The sequence below is a fragment of the Octopus bimaculoides genome, chromosome 27 (assembly GCF_046866305.1).
Source record: "Octopus bimaculoides isolate indiv1 chromosome 27, ASM4686630v1, whole genome shotgun sequence".
Classification (NCBI taxonomy): domain Eukaryota; kingdom Metazoa; phylum Mollusca; class Cephalopoda; order Octopoda; family Octopodidae; genus Octopus; species Octopus bimaculoides.
Window position 1 is genome coordinate 13,244,097 of NC_142954.1, and position 23,394 is coordinate 13,267,490.

The 23,394-nt window shown below is 36.4% G+C and overlaps 1 protein-coding gene across 1 annotated transcript in view; it reads left to right on the forward strand.

Moving 5' to 3' along the window:
• Positions 1 to 490: 490 nt before the first annotated feature.
• LOC128251011 (uncharacterized) overlaps positions 491 to 23,394 on the forward strand; it is a 622,894-nt gene continuing 599,990 nt past the window's right edge. Inside the window, exons 1-2 of the mRNA XM_089343603.1 lie at positions 491 to 2,764; positions 21,216 to 21,347. The gene's annotated coding sequence lies outside the window, so the exon portion shown is untranslated. The remainder of the gene's footprint in view (positions 2,765 to 21,215; positions 21,348 to 23,394) is intronic.

The window sequence follows — 23,394 nt, forward strand, 5'->3', positions numbered from 1 at the left end:
CAGGGCAACATCTTCGTTTCCTCGCGCGAAATACATGGAAAAATTACATGTTGGATAATTGTGGGTAAACGGCAGGCCACCGTGTTCAATGAAAAATGTAAAGGCAGTGTTATTTTTATTGTGGAAACGGTGAACTCCTTCATAAAGAGTGCTATTGCAACAATTGCATAGAGCCATGATGTTAGAGCAAAATTAGGATTTTGTGTCTGTGCGCGTACGTGTGTGAGAGAGAAAGGGATAGAGTGAGTGAGTGAGAGAGAAGCGGAGAGAGATAGAGTGAGTGACAGAGAAAGCGAGAGAGATAGAGTGAGTGGGAGAGAAATAGAGTGAGTGGGAGAGAGATAGAGTGAGTGAGAGAGAAAGCGAGAGAGATAGAGTGAGTGAGAGAGAAAGCGAGAGAGATAGAGTGAGTGAGAGAGAAGGGGATAGAGTGATAGAGAAGGGGAGAGAGATAGAGTGAGTGAGAGAGAAAGGGAGAGAGATAGAGTGAGAGAGAGAGAGAAAGAGTGAGTGAAGGTGATGATGGATGTCTTTTAAGGTACATGCAACGTCATCATGGTCGTCGTATAAAATGTTTACGATAGATAACTTATGGAAAGATTATAATTGAAAATTTTTGTAATTCAAATATGTCAATGAAAATAAAGTTTAGTCAGTAGTGGAAATAGTACTGAATCTTTTGATATCCCATACGTGAAAATCGACAATTCGGTTCTGGAATACATAAGGAACATAGATATGCACCCTGAAAAACCCCAAAATTGATCGACACACACTCCCTACTCAGCAATAAAGGGTGCGCGAGCGCAACAATCTCTACGGCTCCCTGAAAATGAACGGCTTAAACAAGTGTTTTACATACCTGTTGAATACGTCGGTCCTGTTTCTTTGCTTTAATGGTAAGCGATTCTCATTGAAGCAAACACGATATTGAATAATTCTCCGGACTTCGTGTATGTTTATCTACTTGCCTCTATGTGTGTATGTGTATGTGTGTCTGTCTGTGTGTGTGTGTGTGTGTCAACCATCTCATCAGCAACAACCATCATCATCTTATTCACAACAATAAGCAACTGCTGCTTTGCTCCTGAAATTGTGTAGTTGTGTGTATGTATGTGTGTGTGTGTGTGTGTGTGTGGTGGTGGTGGGGCTCTTTTGCAAGATAAATTAATTTTGACGGTAAGGACTGAACCCATTGTTTCATTGTCACAATTAAAAATAAATTCGAAGGATTAACATCGCACAAGTTCATCCGCTATTTCCGTAAACTCTAATTGACAAAATCAAGAAGCTACCACAGCCATCCCATCAACAGCAATCGTCACCATCTTCTTCACAATATTTGTACCCTTTAAAAAGAAGCAGCTGTTGTTGTTTTTCTGAATTTATTTTACATTGTATGCACCATGATTGGAACTTTTACTGTACCTTGCACCAGAGAACATTATAGATTATCAGAAGACAAAGCATATTGCCAATGAAAAAACGGGCGCTTGCACACATTCGATGAATTTTTAAAATTTTAGTCGTTCTATTGATGGGTTTGTCAATAGAAAGTGTGCTAAATGTGAGGAAGAAAAAAAAACTCATTCCATAAGGAAAAGTACAGTTACGGAAAACTCTAAGCTGCCATTATATGTAATTTTCCATTTAGTGTTTGATTTTATTTTCGAATTGTCTGTGACGATATCTACAAGTATGAATTGCATTGATATAAAAACTGCTGTTCAGTGGTACCAGTTCTGTAGAGATGTTTGTTCGCCAAAACTGCTGCAGGACAAAACTCCCATTGGTGGTCCGGATCATACAGGGGAGATCGACGAAAGCTTGGTCTTCAATAGCAAGAACAATGGGAAAGACTTCCGCCCGTCCCCCCAATTTTCTCCCAAATTTGTTTACTTAAATTTGCTAACCCTAAAACCCTAATCTTAATTACAGAAATGTTTTGAAATTTTTGTACGAATCATAATGTCCGTATTTTTCCGTATATTTTTGTAAAAAAAATTATGAAAAAAGTACAATTGAAAGAAATGGGGGTGGTAATTTAGAAATGCCGAATTTTGGCAGATTTGTATCCCGCGTAGCCGAAAAGCGGGGTTTGTGTCAAGAAAAAAAAAGGATTTTTTAAAAGGGTGGTTTTTGTGGAGAGGGAGAGGGGAAGAAGTCTTGTCGAACAATGTAGGAAGATGGTGTCGCAAAACTCGGGTTGTCGGCTGTTATGACACCACAACCAGAAAAGTATTCCTTCAAAGTGTACCCAATAGGAGTACAGAGACGTTGGAGAATGTTATCAGCCAAAACCTTCTTCCAGGAATTACTGTTATGACTGACAATTTGACAAGTTATTGTAATGTCTAGGTTACATTCACCATTCGGTGAATCATTCTCCAAATTTCATAGATCGGTCACCGGAGTATGTACAAATTGGCGGAGGTTAAAGATCATGGACCGCAACCTCTTTGGGATATTTTGGGGTGTTTTATTTTTACATGCACACATTATATCGAGGACGGAGATTCCGAATCTGCAAAAAAAATCTGCATTTCAGAATTTATATTGTACAGGCCAGAAAGAAACATAAAAAAACATAAATGTCAAAATACACCATTACTCAATCTTCCCCTCTCCTTCTCTATCGATACGAAATCGAAGCGTACAAGTTACCCGATTAAAATATCGGCAAGAAAAATTGCTAAAGGAAAGTGGAAACACTCGATGCTATTTGAAAACTATTTTGCTGGGATCGATCCAGTAATTTTAGTAGGTATGTAAAAGATATTGCTTTAATACACTTTGTCTTGTTTCACACACACACTAACATGTTTCTTTTTTGTCCAGACATCGTTACCACTAATTTTTGTAAGTTCAGCATTTGTTTATTATTCTTTTCAAACTTGTTTGATTTTTTTCAATCTAATGTAAATCTACAATCTAGAAACCGTATTTCTGCAAAATGTCATCTTAAAATATGTGTAAAGAAAAGGGGCTGATGCAGCTTCGCACCTCACCTTCAGAAGTACATGTTTAAAAAAAGATTTCTTCGGAAACGTGTCTGTATATATATATATATATATATATATATATATATATATATATATATATATATATACATATATATATATATGTATAGCAATAAGAAAATGGAGGAGAATATGTGGTATCCATCGACTTGCAGACAGTGTATTCCATTGAATTAATTTGTTTATTTTGTAACTAAAATGACAAAAACTACAATATACAGATGCTTATTGCCATTTGAAAGGTATTTCTATAAAATTTCATTGGAAAAAAACTGCCATTTTGCTAAAATTTAGGAAGAAATAGCTGGGATCTTGTGAATTTTCCTAAGTCCTCTCCCCACCCGATTGGAAATATTTTCTCCACAAATTTCTTTATAATCGTCTGCTGTTTGAAAGGTATTTCTATAAAATTTCATTGGAAAAAAACTGCCATTTTGCTAAAATTTACGAGAGAAAAGCTGGGATCTTGTGAATTTTCCTAAGTCCTCTCCCCACCCTCATGGAAATATTTTCTCCACAAATTTCTTTATAATCGTCTGCTGTTTGAAAGGTATTTCTATAAAATTTCATTGGAAAAAAACTGCCATTTTGCTAAAATTTACGAGAGAAAAGCTGGGATCTTGTGAATTTTCCTAAGTCCTCTCCCCACCCTCATGGAAATATTTTCTCCACAAATTTCTTTATAATCGTCTGCTGTTTGAAAGGTATTTCTATAAAATTTCATTGGAAAAAAACTGCCATTTTGCTAAAATTTACGAGAGAAAAGCTGGGATCTTGTGAATTTTCCTAAGTCCTCTCCCCACCCTCATGGAAATATTTTCTCCACAAATTTCTTTATAATCGTCTGCTGTTTGAAAGGTATTTCTATAAAATTTCATTGGAAAAAAACTGCCATTTTGCTAAAATTTACGAGAGAAAAGCTGGGATCTTGTGAATTTTCCTAAGTCCTCTCCCCACCCGATTGGAAATATTTTCTCCACAAATTTCTTTATAATCGTCTGCTGTTTGAAAGGTATTTCTATAAAATTTCATTGGAAAAAAACTGCCATTTTGCTAAAATTTACGAGAGAAAAGCTGGGATCTTGTGAATTTTCCTAAGTCCTCTCCCCACCCGATTGGAAATATTTTCTCCACAAATTTCTTTATAATCGTCTGCTGTTTGAAAGGTATTTCTATAAAATTTAATTGGAAAAAAACTGTAATTTTGCTAAAATTTACGAGGGAAAAGCTAGGATCTTGTGAATTTTCCTAAGTCCTCTCCCCACCCGCTTGGAAATATTTTCTCCACAAATTTCTTTATAATCGTCTGCCCTTTGAAAGGTATTTCTATAAAATTTTATTGGAAAAAAACTGCCATTTTGCTAAAATTTAGGAAGAAATAGCTGGGATCTTGTGAATTTTCCTAAGTCCTCTCCCCACCCTCATGGAAATATTTTCTCCACAAATTTCTTTATAATCGTCTGCCCTTTGAAAGGTATTTCTATAAAATTTTATTGGAAAAAAACTGCAATTTTGCTAAAATTTACGAGGGAAAAGCTGGGATCTTGTGAAATTTTCTAAGTCCTCTTCCCACCCGCTTGAAAAAGATTTTCTCCACAAATTTCTTTATAATCCGAATGTCTGCCGTTTGAAAGGTATTTCTATAAAATTTCATTGGAAAATACTGCCATTTTGCTAAAATTTACGAGGGAAAAGCTGGGATCTTGTGAATTTTCCTAAGTCCTCTCCTCACCCGCTTGGAAAAGATTTTCTCCACAAATTTCTTTATAATCTGAATGTCTACCGTTTGAAAGGTATTTCTATAAAGTTTGATTGGAAAAAACTGCCATTTTGCTAAAATTTACGAGGGAAAAGCTGGGATCTTGTGAATTTTCCTAAGTCCTCTCCCCACCCTCCTGTTGCTTTGCGTGCATTTTTTTTCCCATATTCGTTTCCTGCACATTGTTTTACACCCATTCCAGTATATTTTTTGGAATTTTATTCCCTGGTCAAGATGTAAACATTAATCGAAGTAGCGTCTTTAAGACAAACTACTTCAGAGAAATGAGTCGGTGGAAGATTCCACTTGATTACTTAACCAATGTAGAACAAAAAGAAAAGCAAAATGGTCATGGTTCTGCCAAAACTGGATCAAGGCTGGAGGATTTGGTAAATCACTTTATTGCTGACGCATTACCTCCATTTCATTACTGCCACTTCAACACTGACCCATTTCATCCACATCATTTCAGTGCCAGCCCATCATCATCATCATCATCATCGTTTAACGTCCGCTTTCCATGCTAGCATGGTTTGGACGATTTGACTGAGGACTGGTGAAGCCGGATGGCAACACCAGGCTCCAGTCTGATTTGGCAGAGTTTCTACAGCTGGATGCCCTTCCTAACGCCAACCACTCAGAGAGTGTAGTGGGTGCTTTTACGTGTCACCCGCATGAAAACGGCCACGCTCGAAATGGTGTCTTTTATGTGCCACCCGCACAAGCCAGTCCAGGGGCACTGGCAACGATCTCGCTCGAAAATCCTACAGGAGCCAGTCAGGCGGTACTGGCAACGGCCACGCTCAAAATGGTGCATCTCATGTGCCACCCGCACAAGAACCAGTCCAGGGGCACTGGCAACGATCTTACTTGGCTTGCCGGGTCTTCTCACGCACAGCACATTTCCAAAGTTCTCTGTCAGTAGTCATCTCCTCGGTGAGGCCCAATGTACGAAGGTCTTGCCTCACCACCTCAGCCCAGGTCTTCCTGGGCCTACCTCTTCCACGGGTTCCCTCAACTGTTAGGGTGTGGCACTTTTTCACGCAGCTATCCTCCTCCATTCTCACCACATGTCCATACCAGCACGATCGTCTCTCTTGCACGCCACAACTGATGCTTCTAATGTTCAGCTTTTCTCTCAAGATACTTACACTCTGACGGGTATTCACGTTGACATTACACATCCAACGGAGCATACTGGCTTCATTCCTTGCGAGCTTACGTATGTCCTCAGCAGTTACAGCCCATGTTTCACTGCCATGTAGCATGGTTGTTCGTACGCATGCGTCATACAGTCTGCCTTTTACTCTGAGTGAGAGTCCCTTTGTCGCCAGCAGGGGTAAGAGCTCTCTAAACTTTGCCCAGGCTATTCTTATTCTAGCAGCTACACTTTCAGCGCACCCACCCCCACTACTAACTTGGTCGCCCAGATAGCGGAAGCTATCGACAACCTCTAGTTTTTCACCCTGGAATGAGATAGAAGTTGTTTCCTGTTTGTTTGCAGTCTTTATTGCACCTGAACATCTGCCACAAACAAAAACTAACTTGCTAGTTAACCTGCCTTTGATGTTGCTGCACCTCTTATGTGTCCATAGCTTGCACCGGGTACATCTTATAGAGTTACTACCTACTCCTTTTCTACATACTGAGCAGGGCCATCTACCTGAAGGGGTTTGTGTTTTATCTACCTTCCTACTTATTAGGATTTTGGTTTTAGCTAGGTTGACTCTAAGGCCCTTCAATTCTAGACCTTGCTTCCACACCTGAAACTTCTCCTCTAGTTCTGATAGTGACTCCGCAATTAGGGCAAGGTCATCAGCATAGAGGAGCTCCCAGGGGCAACCTGTCTTGAACTCCTCTGTGATTGCCTGGAGGACTATGGTAAATAAGAGGGGGCTGAGGACGGAACCTTGGTGGACCCCTACCTCTACCCGGAATTCATTGCTGTACTCATTTCCAACCCTCACCTTACTGGCAGCATCTCTGTACATGGCTCGCACAGCTCTCACTAACCATTCTTCTATCCCAAGTTTCCTCATTGACCACCAGATAAGGGATCGGGGGACCCTGTCAAAGGCTTTCTCCATGTCAACGAAAGCCAGGTACAGAGGTTTATCCTTAGCTAGGTATTTCTCCTGCAACTGTCTCACTAGAAATAAGGCATCAGTAGTGCTTTTACCTGGCACGAACCCAAACTGCATCTCATCTAAATTGATTCGCTCCCTAATTAGTTGGGCTATGACCCTCTGTAACTTTCATAACCTGATCTAACAGCTTGATGCCTCTGTAATTATTTGTATCTAAAGCGTCACCTTTACCTTTGTAGCAGTTGACTATGATGCTGCTACACCAGTCATTGGGTATGACTCCTTCGTGTATCACCTGGTTCGTAATACGGGTGACTAGGCTATAGCCAACACTGCCAGATATTTTGAGCATCTCTGCAGTGATTCCTGATGGGCCGGGGGCTTTCCCGGTCTTCATACTCTTAATTGCTTTATCTACCCTGGTACTATCAACTCGGATAGCTGGTCCCTCTATTGGGTCGACATACGGCAGGCTCTCTTTCTCCCATTCATTCTCTTTATTAAGCAATCTATCGTAGTGGCATCTCCAGACCTCTTTCTTTGCATCCTCATTTAATGCAAGCGTACCATCATCCATGCGAACACATTTCTCTCCTACAACATCACTATTCTCTCTCCTACACTGTCTTGCAACACGAAATACCTCGAGTCTTTGGTCCTCACGGCGCAGAACATTGGCAAATCTTTCCTTATCTGCTTCCCCTCTGGCTAAATAAACCTGTCGCCTAGCTTCCCTTCTGGCACATTGGTACAATTCCCTGCTACCACCGTTCTTCCAGTCCTTCCAAGCCTGTTTCTTTTGTCTAATAGCCCTGTCTACCTCCTTGTTCCACCACCACGTTACTCTGGGTCGGGAGGGGACCTTACACCACCCACAAATCTGGTCGGTGGCTTTCAACAGGTTGTCCCGCAGAAATCTCCAATTGTCTTCCGCGTTGTATGATGCTATATCCCCTTCTATTTCGTTAAATGCTTCAAGTAACTTGTCTCTAAGTCTCTGTCCATTTGCAGGGTCTTTAAGCTTCCACACCCTTCTCCTCGAAGCCTGTCTAATTCTGGGCACCCATTTTGCCTTGATCCCAAAGTCGCTAACTACTAATCTATGTTGTGGGGTACATTCTTCGCCAGGGTAGGTTTTGGCATTTATAAGCCGCCCTCTTTCCCTATTTCTGGCGAGGATGTAGTCGATTTGGCTAGAGTGTCTGCCGGAGCGGTAGGTGACTAGGTGACTGGCAGGTTTCCTGAAGTTGGTATTGCAGACCATAAGATCGGTTGCATCACAGAACTCCAGCAGTCTGGTTCCCTCCTCGTTGCGGGAACCGAAGCCATAGCCTCCATGTATGCCATGGAAGCCTCCAGCACGACGTCCGACATGACCGTTGAAGTCTCCAGCCACAAAGAGAAGGTCCCTGTCACTCGTCGACGAGGTAGTTTGCAAGAGGGTGTCATAGAATTGGTCTTTCAGACCATCTGGTAGCCCCGGTTGAGGTGCATAGGCTGAGATGACAGTAGCTAATCTATGATGAAGCACTAGTCTGATCTTAAGTACTCTGTCACTTACTCTAACGACCTCGATTACCTTATCCACCCATTTCTCCGCTAGAAGTATTCCTACGCCCCCGACCCCGTCAGTGTTCCCTGCCCAGAAAATCTTGTACCTGTGTTCTTTGCCTGTGAGGAACCTCGCAGAACCTCCACTCCATCTTACTTCCTGGATGCAGCACATATCTACGCGTCTCCGTTCAAGCATCTCAACAATTTCACCAGATCTACCTTTCAGCGTGCCGACGTTGAGAGTGCCAATCCTAACAGTATGGGTGTTGGGGGTGTGGGCCTGTAGCCTGGGAAGGGGAAAAGCAGTGTCGTGTACCTGTTCATCTTTATTAATTCAGTATGAAAGCATTTCATTGCCAAATCATGGCATCAACTAACATTCTCTAAAAATTGAAATTCATTAAATTCAAATACAACTGAGAAATCACCTTTCTTCATTGAAAACAATAAAATAACAACAAAATATTAATCGCTGAAAGAAATATAACAGGTTCATTGCCATTTCATCATACCATTTTCTTTTTCTTCTTTTTTTTTCCTTGCAGTGGGGTTTTTTTTTCTTTTTTTTAGCAATCTGGCAATTTAATTTTGAATAATAATAATCTGTTTAATTTCATTTAACCTCTCTGAATTTTAATTATTAGAGTAACTTAGCTGGTGGAGGTCGGGTAGCACCACACATCCTTCCAATTTTTTTGTCTTTTTGTTTCTTTTCCAAAAATTTCTTTGGATTTCTATGTTTTCAATATCAGAGATATTGCTAAAAAAAGAGTTTTCGAAATTTTAATTTCCCCCCATCCCCACCCTGGTTTTTTAATTTTTCATTTTCTTTTCAAATTTTTTTTTGTTAATCCACGTATAAAAATACGAAGATTACAAATCTGGGAAAAATTAAAAAAAAAAAATTTCATGTTGTCTCAGAAAACATCCTACATTGCCCCTCCAACCCCCTTCCCAGTTTCCAAAGGCACAAAACTTCATACGTTTTACACATGCATAGATTTCTCCTGTAACAGTATAGGAAAGACTATCAAGCCCTCTCCAGAAAATCCATTATGCAAGAAATAACAGCTAAATGTCTGCAAAATATTTTTTCCTTTCATTTTACAATCCTTTTGTTTTTCTCAATCTTAACTTTCCATATCAATTCGAATTTTGATGCCATGCTACCAATTAGAAATTTCAAATAATTCATAATAGAAGCTTCGTTAATTTTATGTGTTTATACTTTGTTGATCCTCAACAAACCTCTGTGTGTGCACGTATGGATCTGAGAGAAAAAAACATAATTGAACTATCGTTGTGTATTGGTCTCCAGAGTGTCGGTATGGAGAGATGACATAATTTCCCTATTTCAGCCTAGCCTGTTTATCTATCATGAAGGAAGGTTGTGTGTGGGTGAATGATATCTACCAATACTGAAGGATTGCCAAAATAATTTATCTGTTACATCCCTTGTTTTATCATCTGAGGTAAAATCCCAGATAAGATTCTCAAGTTTTGACTCTTCTTCTGTCTCTAAGATCTGACTTTAAAATTTGGTTATAGCAAATGACATCTGGTTTCCTTAAATCTAAAATAAGAAAAACTTGAACAGGTGCAGGTGTGGCTGTGTGGTAAGAAGTATACTTCCCAACTACATGGTTCCAGGTTCAGTCCCACTGTGTGAGACTAAACCTTGGGCAAGTGTCTTCTACTGTCCGATGTTCATCAACTGTCCGATGAATGGGAACGTGAAACTCCGAGTAACAGTCTTTTGTTATATTTCTGCTGCTTTTAAATAAAGCATATTACTCTACCTCTGGTATTTGAGTAATCTTTTTTCCACCTTGTTGCACATTTTATGTGCTTACTCCGGTATATATATATATATATATATATATATATATGAATAATTATCATTTAAACTATAGGTTTTGAAATGATGGACTAAAAATGATTACCCAATAAAAACTTGAAATGGAGATTGTTCGGGTCTAACTTAACAGACAGCTCTACACTATACAACGCAGAGGAGATAAAAGAAAATCTTTAAACAGCCAAATTGAAGGATATCAAGTAAAGACCCTGAAGAAACTGCACTGGTTTCATAGTATGTTTGTAATCACAACAGTTACTAGTCGGTGCAATTGAAACATATGTTGGTCTATGTAAGGCGGTATATAAATTAAAGTATTAAAGGTAATGCTATGCAACTTCGTAGCAATCCTTACTATTAATACTGTTAATATTTGTTTATATATATATATATATATATATACACACACACACACACACACACACACACACACACACACACACACACACACACACACACACACACACACACACACGTGTGAACATTCTACCATTAAAAAGGCGTATTTTACATTGATTTGAGATCATTGTATCATATCTTCCTTTAGTGTATATCCATAAGTATACACATGGCATTCAGGTAGGAACTGTTCAATGAAGGCTGGTGAGTGTAGAGTATCTGAAGATGGTTGTTTTACATTTAAGAATGGTTTAACAAAGATTTGGCTGCTATTGAAAGAAATACTATGTACATTATTAAAGTATACTGGAATGATTACTGAATATATTTTTCAATGTTATGCATAGGTTTTCTTGGATTATTGTATAATCTCCAGGTTATCGCTAACATTTTAGTGAGTCCATCAGGTACATTTGTTTCATTGGAAAAATCCTACAAATTATGCTCTGAAAGTCTGGTATCTTTATAATGGTTGTGATGGACTTGTATTGTTTGTTCTTTGTGTTACTGGATAAATATTTATTCACTATCTGAATGTATTAATGAGTGTAAAGAAGTAGTATTAATTTTGGAAGAAACTGTTAAAACTGACATCATGAAAAAATTAATGAACTTAAAGTAAAAGAAATATATGTACCTGCATGAATATTTGTTTTTGAATCTGTTGTTGAATATCGTTACTGATCATTATGTTTCTGCAGAATCATTTTGGCTTTTTTTGTTTTTGAAGGAGGAGGTTAATTTGTTCATTCTCAATTGAAGTCATAATCATCGTCATCATTTAACATCTGTTTTCCATACAGGCATGGGTTGGATAGTTTGATAGGAGCTGGTAGCATAGAGAACTATGTTAGGCTCCAGTGTCTGCTTTGGCATGGTTTCTATAGCTGGATGCCCTTCCTAATGCTAGCCACTTTACAGAATGTGCTGTGTACTTTTAATGTGGCATCAGCAGGGTCCCTGAGTAACTTTCAAGAGCAAGACCCCCTTGAGTGGGGAGAGGTTAGAATATAATAAAGGAGATACATGGTGACTCAGTTAGGAAATAAGAGCTAGAAAGAGAGGGAGAGAGAGTTAGAGAGGAATATACGAAGACATGGTGACTGTTTTGGCAGGATTTTTTTCTTTTTTTTTTTTAGGCATCCCGCTGTAAAAATCCTGCCAAAACAGTCACAGAAGTTTGGTACAGGCTTCTGCCTGGCTGGCTCCTGTCAAACTGTCCCACTCATGCCAGCATGGAAGGCAAACATTAAACGATGATGATGATGATGGCTACCCCTATTGGGAAAGAAAACAAAAAGAGTATGCAGGATAAAGAGAGGTTTATGTACCCAACATGTTTCAGTATTTTATAGTTCTACTTGTTTTATAGCAGCTTACAATAAGCTAAACTGTTTTCAAACTTCAAATTCACTCCATGCTTTATAAAATAATTGTTTTGTTGTTTCCATATTTTGTAATTCATCTATAAATGATGCCAAACCCGATGTATAGATAAATACCGTTTGCTTTTCTACATGGCTGAAATCTGTATTGTCAGTTTCATATTTCATTGCCAGGGGTCTTTCTAAACGAGAACTTCCTTGTAAGCAACAGTCACTGTGGAATGTTTGTTGTTTGGTATATACATATTCAATCCTGGAAGCCCTGTGGACACTCTATAGAAGACAACACATCTTTGTTCATGTGTGAATATGGGCCTTGGTAGATATTTTTTTATTCTTTTATTTGTTTCAGTGATTTGACTGCAGCCATGCTGGAGCACTGGCTTAAAGAGTTTTAGTTGAAGAAATTGACCCCAGGACTTATTCTTTATAAGCCTAGTACTTTTCCTATCGGTCTCTCTTACCGAACCACTAAGTTATGGGGAAGTAGATACACAGTTGTCAAGCAATGGTGGGAAGACAAACACTGGCACAAAGACACACACACATATACATACATACATACATACATATATATATATACGATGGGCTTCTTGCAGTTTCCATCTACCAAATCCCTTCACAAGGCTTTGGTTGGCCCGCGGTTATAGTAGAAGACACTTGCCCAAGGTGCCATGCAGTGGGACTGAACCCAGATCCATGTGGCTGGGAAGCAAGCTTCTTACCACACAGCCATGCCTGTGCCTATATAAAGCTATTTTCTCAAATGTTTGTCTTTGTCATTTATTAATTGTCCTTACCATTGCTAATTTAACTGTTGTTTAACTAATGTAAATGCTAACTCTTCACCTACTGAAGAAACGGTAACTTTTAGGATAAATAGTTTTTATGCAATGTGAACTTTCAGTTTTACGGAGATGTACTTGCATAGCAAGTGACCTGATCTGAGATCGTGTGCTGGAACGAAAACAATTGCAGCGTGGAAGGTGTTTATAAGCCATTTAAAATAACACACAAAATCCGTTAGATTCACTTCAACATTTAAATTTAATTTGTCAAAATATTTTCGTCGCTTTGAGACCGCGACCTGTTCACTGACAAAATTCTGTGCTGCAGTTTTTGCCATAATGACTTTTTCTTGAATAACTAAACATATACCATTACACATGCCATTAGCTTGGTCAATTGTATGTAAGCGCCTAATGACTGTGCTACTCTTTAATTTTAATATGTGTGATGGTAAGCCTGAAATATTTAGTGTATTTAAGTACTCTATAGGGTTATCCTAATGCAAATATTGATCATGAATAAAGAGGGCCTTTTCATCTCCTGGAAACAGTTTTAGTATTTCTGCATTAATGAGATGAACATCAATATTTTTGGGTGCTAAAACAATTTTTGGAAATTTTTCTGACTCTGTAATACATTCATGTATGACGTTTCTATTGAAAATTGCGGAAATGAGGTCAATGAAATCATGAACAATCGTACATTCCTGGGGTATTATAAGTTTGCTATTTGCTTCTTCTACAGAACCATTTCCTTCATGAAGTACAAAGTTGTTGAAATAAATTTGATTGTTTTGATCTTTTGAATTCTGTACACATGATTTTAATTGAATATATTCTGTCAATTTTTATGTTTCCATAAAAATGAATTCTTAAAGTTGCTCTCTACTATCTGTGGTCTGCTTCCAAGTTTAATGACAGATAACATTTGTTGAAAATCCCCACCAAAAATTATTAGTTTTCCTCCAAACAAAACATGTTCAAACCTGGGGGTTGACCGTTTTCATAAGCTCCCTTAATGTTCTATCTAATGCCACTGGGAGGAAATGGTGAGACATAGTGGGAACTTATTCCAAATTGTAACATCATCCTGAATGATGTAAATTGCTTCGTAATTCCATGTAGATACGTTACATGTAACACCATTAATTGGATCGAAGGGAGAGAGCAGAACGAGCCATCGTAACTCCAGCAAGTAGCAATGCAGTTATAGCAGATGTTGCAGTTGCTATTGCAATCTTTCCTTCTTAGTGGACATAGGAAAGAATGACACTACAGAGAAAAGTCTTACCTGACCCACCTGGACTGTCAATAAAGTTTTAGCAGAGAGAATCTTGTGGCTGTGAATATCTGCTTTTGAATTGAAGATTGCCGCTTTGATAATCTGGAGTGCTGCTTGTTGATCACAATTTAATTTTTTGACATTTTCATCAAAGAGACTCTTTTGTTTAATCGGCGGAAAATCTCTAAAGGTCTTGCAGAATGAAATTGTTGCTTGTACTGATGTTGAACCATTTTTTTCTTAAAATAATTTCAGTTTTTTTTGTAATGTATGTTGTTGTATGCTATCTTTGCTATCTTCTATTTCTAATGCTGTCATTTGATCTTCTGAAAAGTTGTCTTTCCAATTCTGTAAATAATTTGTCAGAGCAACAATGTCCTTACATCTGATATGGAATTGCTGAAACATTTGTGAACTCCATAGTTAGATAGTATTCCTGGTCATCATGTGTTAGGCCTAGTTTTCTGGAAGCTTTTAAGAATGGAAGATTATATCATTAATAGCTTTCATAACCTCAAATGATGGAATATGATGCAATAACATCCAGGAATATGATGCAATAAAATTCTCAGAATTGCTCCTGTCACCTTTGGTGAAACAAAGTAGATACACCCAATTGCATGTGTATCATTTTTTCTGAGATGGCACATTTTCTGAGAATTATTCCATGTGTGAAATTCTGGGGAAAGTGTAAATGACTTACTTAGCTAAAGATACCTGGTTAACACACATCCATTCATTGAGGGTGGACTTGTATGAGTGTGAGCAACGTGTTGGATATCATCATTAAAGTAAACATATTGCTACTGGGGTAAATGAATTGTATGCCATTGAACTGGAGAATATGAACAATATACAGAAATCCTTTGCCATATTATGGTTCACCTATTGCAGTTTATTATTTAAGCTTACATTGACACCTCCATGGTGTTGTTTTGCATTTGTAATAAAATAAATATATACAAATTATAAAAATAATAAATAAAAAAATATACAGTATACAGTACTGTCTCTACTTTGCAGATTTTCACCTATCGCGGGGGTGGGGTGGAATGTAACACCCACGATAGTCAAGGGATTACTGTAATTAGAAAGCCCCAAATCCTCCAGAATGCCTCTGATGAGGATACATAAAGGCCATTAATATAATTTTCAATTTCATCTTTGTGTGTTTTCTGTTTGTTGTGAATTGGTTTGTCTACTAATATTGACTGTCACCTGATCATCTTTATGAACATGTTTGCTGATATATTTAACTGGTTTTTCAGCCGCACATATCTCTACTTTAAAATTATCTCCATATTTGACTAAAAAGGTGGAGGAATATGATACTACTGTACAATTATCCAATTCAACATTTGACTTTGTAAATGTAAAACCATTATTTCAACATCAGCAAAGCAGATGACTGTTATGACTGTAATGTATTTTCCTGAAAGTCTTTAGGGAAATGTGTTTTACATTTCCCATCAACTATATATGTTGCATTGGGTTTATCTCTCCCACATGAACCATGTAGCATGCTTTTGATGACATGTTGAAATAGAATTGATATATTTATGGATTTGGAAGTTCTGTATAAGCAAACTTTCCATAATGTTCTGGATCTAACACAATCCTTTTTTTTTAAATATGGACAACATATGACAATGGGGAAATCCTTCAGTATTGGTAGGTAACATCATTCACCCACACAACCTTCACTCGCGACATAGATAAAGAGGCTAGGCTGAAACAGAGGGTTAATGACATTGCATCCTCAGACCGACACTCTGGATACCAATGCCAAAGGATCACTCAGTTATCTTTTTTCTTAGACACACACACGCACGCACGCATGCACGCACGCACGCACGCACACACACACACACACACAGAGGTTCATTGCAGATCAACATTGTATAAATACATATAATTAACAAAGCTCACAGTATGATTTAATTGCTATTTCTATATAGACATAACACAAAAATAGTTTGTAGCATGGCATCAAAAATCAAATAGTTATGGAAAGTTAAGATTTAAAAAAAAAAAGGGTTGTAAAATGAGAGGAAAGAATATGTCCCAGATATTAATTTCTTTATTGCCCACAGGGGGCTAAACATAGAGGGGACAAACAAGGACAGACAAAGGGATTAAGTCGATTACATCGACCCCAGTACGTAACTGGTACTTATTTAATCGACCCCGAAAGGATGAAAGGCAAAGTTGACTTCAGCGGAATTTGAACTCAGAATGTAAAAACAGACGAAATGCCGCTAAGCATTTCGCCCGACGAGCTAACGATTCTGCCAGCTCGCCGCCTTAATGTTCCAGATATTTAGCTGTTATTTCTAGCATAATGGGTTTTCTGGTGAGGGCTTGATATCTTTTTATCTGTTGTTACAGGAGAAATCTATGCATGCATAAAACATAGAATTTTTGTGCTTTGGGATATCGGGAAGGGGTCAAGAGGGGCAATATAGGATGTTTTCTAAGACAGTTTGAAATAAAAAAAATATTTTCCCAGATTCGTAATCTCTGTATTTTTCCATGTGGATTAAAAAAGAAATTTGAAGAAAGTGAAAAATTAAAAAATTTTTTGAAGATGTGTTGTTTGTTTTTATTTTAGCAAATTTGTAATCTCTGATATTGAAAACATAGGAATTCAAAGAAATTAAAAAAAAACAAAAAACATATGAATGTGGGGTGCTTACACCTGACCTCCGCCACTTACTCTAATTGTAATTCATAGAGGTTAAACAAAATTAAACAGAATATTATAGTTGCTAGATTGCTAGGAAAAAAAAAAAACTACTGCATGAGAAGGAAAAGAAAATGGCATGATGAACTGGCAGTGAACCTGTTATATTTCTTTCAGCAATTAATATTTTATTGTTTTGCATTTGTATTTATGAATTTCAATTTTAGAGTATGTTAGTTGGTGTCATGACCTCCACCTGTTATTAAGGCAATGTTTGTTTTGTGCAACATGATGGTTCTGAGGAAGGTTGTTGTGTTGGGGTTGAAAGCAATTATTTGGTTAACAAAGATGGAATTAACAAAAATGTACCGACACTAACTAAATGAAAATTATATTATGCAATGCATTTAAATTTCCAATTTCACAAATGTTAATTTAATTGTTTTCTGCAATGAAAATAATTAAATGAAATGTAAGAGTTTCTATGAAAGAGGATCTGATAGTAGCAATTCTCTTTTTAAGAATACAATAGGCAATCTTTCGAAAAAGGTAGAGAGATAATGAAAGTTTGTTTGGCAATTTCTGTAAAAATCACTTATGTTTATATATTTTTTGTATATGCATGACGTGTTTGTGTGTATGTATGTATGTTTATGTAAGTACTGTATATTTAGGCACAGGACTGGCTGTGTGGTAAGTAGCTTGTTTACCAACCACATGATTCCAAGTTCAGTCCCACTGCATGGCACCTTAGGCAAGTGTCTTCTACTATAGCCTTGGCCAACCAAAGCCTTGTGAGTGGATTTGGTAGATGGAAACTAAAAGAAGCCTGTCGTATATATATATATATGTATATGTTTGTGAGTTTGTGTTTGTCCCCCCACCATCGCTTGACAACCGATGTTGGTGTGTTTATGTCCCTGTAACCTAGCGGTTTGGCAAAAAGAGTCCAATAGAATAAGTACTAGGCTTACAAAGAATAAGTCCTGGGGTCGATTTGTTCGACTAAAGGTGGTGCTCCAGCATGGCTGCAGTCAAATGACTGAAACAAATACAAGAAAGTATGTGTATCTGTGTATACACATACATACATATACTTACACAAATATACCCCCATCAACACACATAAATACACAAAGAATATGTGAACATAAGCAATTCAGCTGAAAATTAAAGTAAAGAAATAAAAATTTTGTATGAAAATTGCCAAACAAACACGTTCATTATCCTTCTATGTTTATTGAAAGATAGCCAACAAAATGATAGTACGTTCTAGATTCAGAGTTTTGATTCAACCTTTTATACACAGAATGTTTCTTTAATGAATTTTGTAGTGATAAATTTTTTAACATTTACAATATACTGTATTTTAACGTGTATAAGGAACCCCCTAATTTTTGGGGCTTAAAATTTGGAAAAAAGGTTTTGTAAGGGGTTATAATACTATCCATGTGAAGGTGGCGAGCTGGCAGAATCGTTAGCATGCTAGGCGAAATGCTTAGCGGTATTTCATCTGCCGCTACGTTCTGAGTTCAAATTCCTCCAAGGTCGACTTTGCCTTTCATCCCTTTCGGGGTCAATTAAATAAGTACCAGTTACACACTGGGGGCAATGTAATTGACTTAGTCCCTTTGTCCTTGTTTGTCCCCTCTATGTTTAGTCCCTTGTGGGCAATAAAGAATTAAATTCTATTCATGTATAAGAAGCTCCTATATTTTTTAAATCTAATTTTTGACAAAAAAGGGTTCCTTATACACGTTAAAATATGGTAATTTTGGTGCCGAACCAGCAGAATTGTTAGCATGCTGGGCGAAACACTTAGCGGTATTTTGTCTGTCTTCACATTCTGAGTTCAAATTTCACTGAGGTTGATTTTGCCTTTCATCCTTTCCACGTCAATAAAATAAGTACCAGTTGCATACTGGGGTCGATGTGATCAACTTACCTGCTCCCCACTAAGTTCAGGTCTTGTGCCTATATTAGAAAGGATTATTATTTATTATTATTATTATCATTATTAAGGCAGCGAGCTGGCAGAATTGTTAGCATGCTGGACGAAACGCTTAGCGGTATTTCATCTGTCTTTATGTTATGAGTTCAAATTCCGCCAAAGTCGACTTTGCCTTTCATCCTTTCAAGGTTGATAAATCAAGTACCAGTAGAGTGCTGAGGTCAATGTAAACGACTTTCTTCCTCCTTTCCACCCCAAATTTCTGTCCTTTTGCCAAAATTTGAAATCGATATTTACCATATTATTATTTTGTTTAATTAATTTTACATTCCTGTAATGCTTTAATCTCAGAAAGGTTAAGTAGCTAATTAAGTTTATTCCTTTGAAAATGGTCAGTTATCAAGTTACTTTAAGTGTTCAGTGTTTTGGTTTGAACTTTAATGAATTCTAGTTTTTGAACAGATAAACAAAGACATTCTTGATTTCCTTTCATAATTGAATTCTTTCACATTATAATCTTTGATAAAACAGCCTCTTTCCTTAGAATTTTCTAAGTCTTCTCTTATGCTCGTTTGTAACTTCTTCAATAATAAATGTAATAAAGCCATAACAACATAGTTATAACATTTAAACGGAAAATTCAACAGGTTACGGTGCTAAAAAATAGCTTGGCAATTCAACATTAGTCATGTACTGTGTCTGATTTCCATTGATATATGAAGCATATGATGAGTTTAATTACAAACAGAAGAGTCAGAGTCGGAATTGGTGAGCTATAGATTGATGACTCAAAGGTTTTGTGTACCGACTCCACAGGTCTTGTTTTTAATGGAAACAATAAGACATAACATTTAGTTTTTCTTGGACAAAAGTATGGGAATTAGTATATCAATTCTCTCTCTCACTCACTCACTCTCTCTCACTGACTGACTCACTCTCTCTCACTGACTGACTGACTGACTGACTCACTCACTCACTCACTCACTCACTCTCTCTCTCTCCCTCAATCTCTCTCTCTCTCTCTCTCTCAATCTCTCTCCGCTTCTTGGTCATTGTCGTCTTTTATCCTCTTTTCTTTTTCATGCTGACCACTGAAATGACTGGTATTTTTTCTCATCTCCCACTATTAACATGTTTTGCTTTTTCTCTGTTGTCCTTTTCTTTCTCATCCTTTAGGATATTCCTCCTAGCATTAGCCATATTTTTGAATCCTGGCTGGCCCTAAGGCTGTATTCAGTTTATTTCAGTTTGTTTGTATATCCACATTTCATCTTATTTGCTTTCATCTTTCTTTCAACTGCTGAGTAGATGAAGGTGTGAGTATGTGGCAAGAAGTTTGCTTCCCAATCACAAGGTTCTAGGTTCAGTCCCACTGCATGACACCTCAAGCAAGTGTCTTCTACTATAGCCTTGGGCTGATCAAAGCCTTATGCGTGGATTTGGTAGATGGAAACTGACAGAAGCATGCCGTGTGTATATATGTATGTGTGTATGTATGTATATATATGTATGTATATATGTATGTATGTATATATATATATATATATGTATGTATATATGTATGTATGTATATATATATATGTATGTATGTATATATATATATATATGTATGTATGTATATATATATATATATATGTATGTATGTATATATATATATATATGTATGTATGTATATATATGTATGTATATATATATATATATATGTATGTATGTATATATATATATATATGTATGTATGTATATATATGTATGTATATATATGTATGTATATATATGTATGTATATATATGTATGTATATGTATGTATGTATATATATGTATGTATATATATGTATGTATATGTATGTATGTATATATATGTATGTATATGTATGTATGTATATGTATGTATGTATATGTATGTATGTATATGTATGTATGTATATGTATGTATGTATATGTATGTATGTATATATATGTATGTATATATATGTATGTATATGTATGTATGTATATATATGTATGTATATGTATGTATGTATATGTATGCATGTATATATATATGTATGTATGTATGTATGTATGTATATGTATTTTCTACAGATCGAGCAGGGACATCTACCTGAAGGGGTTTGTGGTTTGTCTGCCTTCCTACTTATTAGGACTTTGGTTTTAGCTAGGTTGACTCTAAGGCCCTTCGATTCTAATCCCTGCTTCCACACCTGAAACTCCTCTTCTAGTTCTGATAGCGACTCAGCAATTATTGCAAGGTCATCAGCATAGAGGAGCTCCCAGGGGCATCCTCACTTATATGTGTAAATGTGTGTGTCTACGTGATATTATTAACAGGGCTGTATTTAGTCTAATACCTGTCTTGGACAACTTAATTCCCATGTTATGATATACAGGTAATAATTTATTAATTAACACTATTAATTTACATTTTCATTTTCTCTCTGCTTCATTTCAGGGTCGAAACACTTTCCAGTGATTTGACAAATTCAATGCCAAATATAACCCGATTGGCCAAAATGAATTACGTGAAATTTTTATTAAAACTGACAATCATATCGGGGGCAAATACTTTGCAAATGTGATAAAGGTAAGCCTAATGCTTCTTTTTAGAAAATTATATGAGAGTGTTCAGGGGTGTGTGCAGATGGGGATTTCACCATCTCAGAACTTCATGGTTATTTCAACTTTCACTCAAGTTGGAAGGGAAAGAACTCTACAATATGCAGATTTTATAATTTGAAAGATAATGTTTAAGGGGAAAAATACATTAATATAACTTTTGAAATACTTGGTGGATTCGGGAACATTTTTTTTTATAAATTTGTATATTATATCTTTATATTTAAGGATTATAACTAGAATATAAAACGTGTGAAAGAAAGAAGGAAGAGAGGTGATACCTTTGGAGTCAAAATTTTGGAGTTGGATGAATTTTTGTAGCCTTTGGGGAAGCTTGAAAATTAAGTTATAAATATATTTATATACATGGAAGATTGTATTGTGTAACACATACACATATATACACTCACACACACATATTGTATATAATTATTAATTCCAACTGAGACTAGCCACTTGTAGCAATGTTATTGCTACAAGTTACAAATTCACTTGGAATAAATACACAACTAGGTTCTAACTTGTAATTGAGTGCTTTAAAGTTATTGCTTCGACAAATACACACACACACATCAACGACATTGTTTTGATGTCCACCTTTCTATACATACTCTTTACTCTTTTACTTGTTTAGAGATCAAATGGAACTCATTGAGATTTTCTTTGGTCAGATGCCCTTCTTGTCACCAACACAATTTTTTGAGTTTACACAATTTATTAATTGTAACACCATCATCATCATCATCGTTTAATGTCCGCTTTCCATGCTAGCATGGGTTGGGCGATTTGACTGAGGACTGGTGAACCAGATGGCTGCACCAATCTGATCTGGCAGAGTTTCTACAGCTGGATGCTCTTCCTAATGCCAACCACTCCAAGAGTGTAGTGGGTGCTTTTACATGCCACCGGCACAAGAGCCAGTCACACGGTACTGGCAACAGCCATGCTCAAAATGGTGTTTTTTATGTGACGCCTGCACAGGAACCAGTCCAGCGGCACTGGCAACGACCTCGCTCGAATGATTTCCTAACATGCCACCGGCACAAGTGCCAGTAAGGCGACGCTGGTAACGATCACGCTCAAATGGTGCTATTTACGGGCCACTAGCAAGGAACCCAGACAGCTGCTCTGGCAATGATCATGCTCGGACGGTGCTGTTAGTGCTCCACTGACACAGGTGCCAGTCATCGAATATGGTTCAATTACGATTTCAATTTCACTTGCCCCAACAGGTCTTCGCAAGCAGAGTTTAGTGTCCAATGAAGGAGAGGTTGGCATGGGTGCCAGTCGTCAAATTTGGTTTGATTTCTCCATTTTCCTTGTAAATTCGAAGCTTGTTTATTCAAAAATCTGCAACAAAGAAAAATTAGAATATCAGAATCATGAAAATGAGCAAGAATACTCCGAAAAGACTGTACTTACCAGAAAAAATTGTTTCAACTATATAGCAGTCCCGATTCTAGGTTAGGCTCAAAACTTTTCAGACACCCCTCGTATATGTGTGTATGTATCTATATATATATGTATATATATATATATATATATATATATATATATATATATATACACATATGTATACATATATATATATATATATATATATATACACATATGTATACATATATATATATATATATATATATATATATACACATATGTATACATATATATATATATATATATATATATACACATATGTATACATATATATATATATATATATATATATATACACATATGTATACATATATATATATATATATATATATATACACATATGTATACATATATATATATATCTATATATATATATATATATACACATATGTATACATATATATATATATCTATATATATATATATATATACACATATGTATACATATATATATATATCTATATATATATATATATATATATACACATATGTATACATATATATATATATCTATATATATATATATATATACACATATGTATACATATATATATATATCTATATATATATATATATAT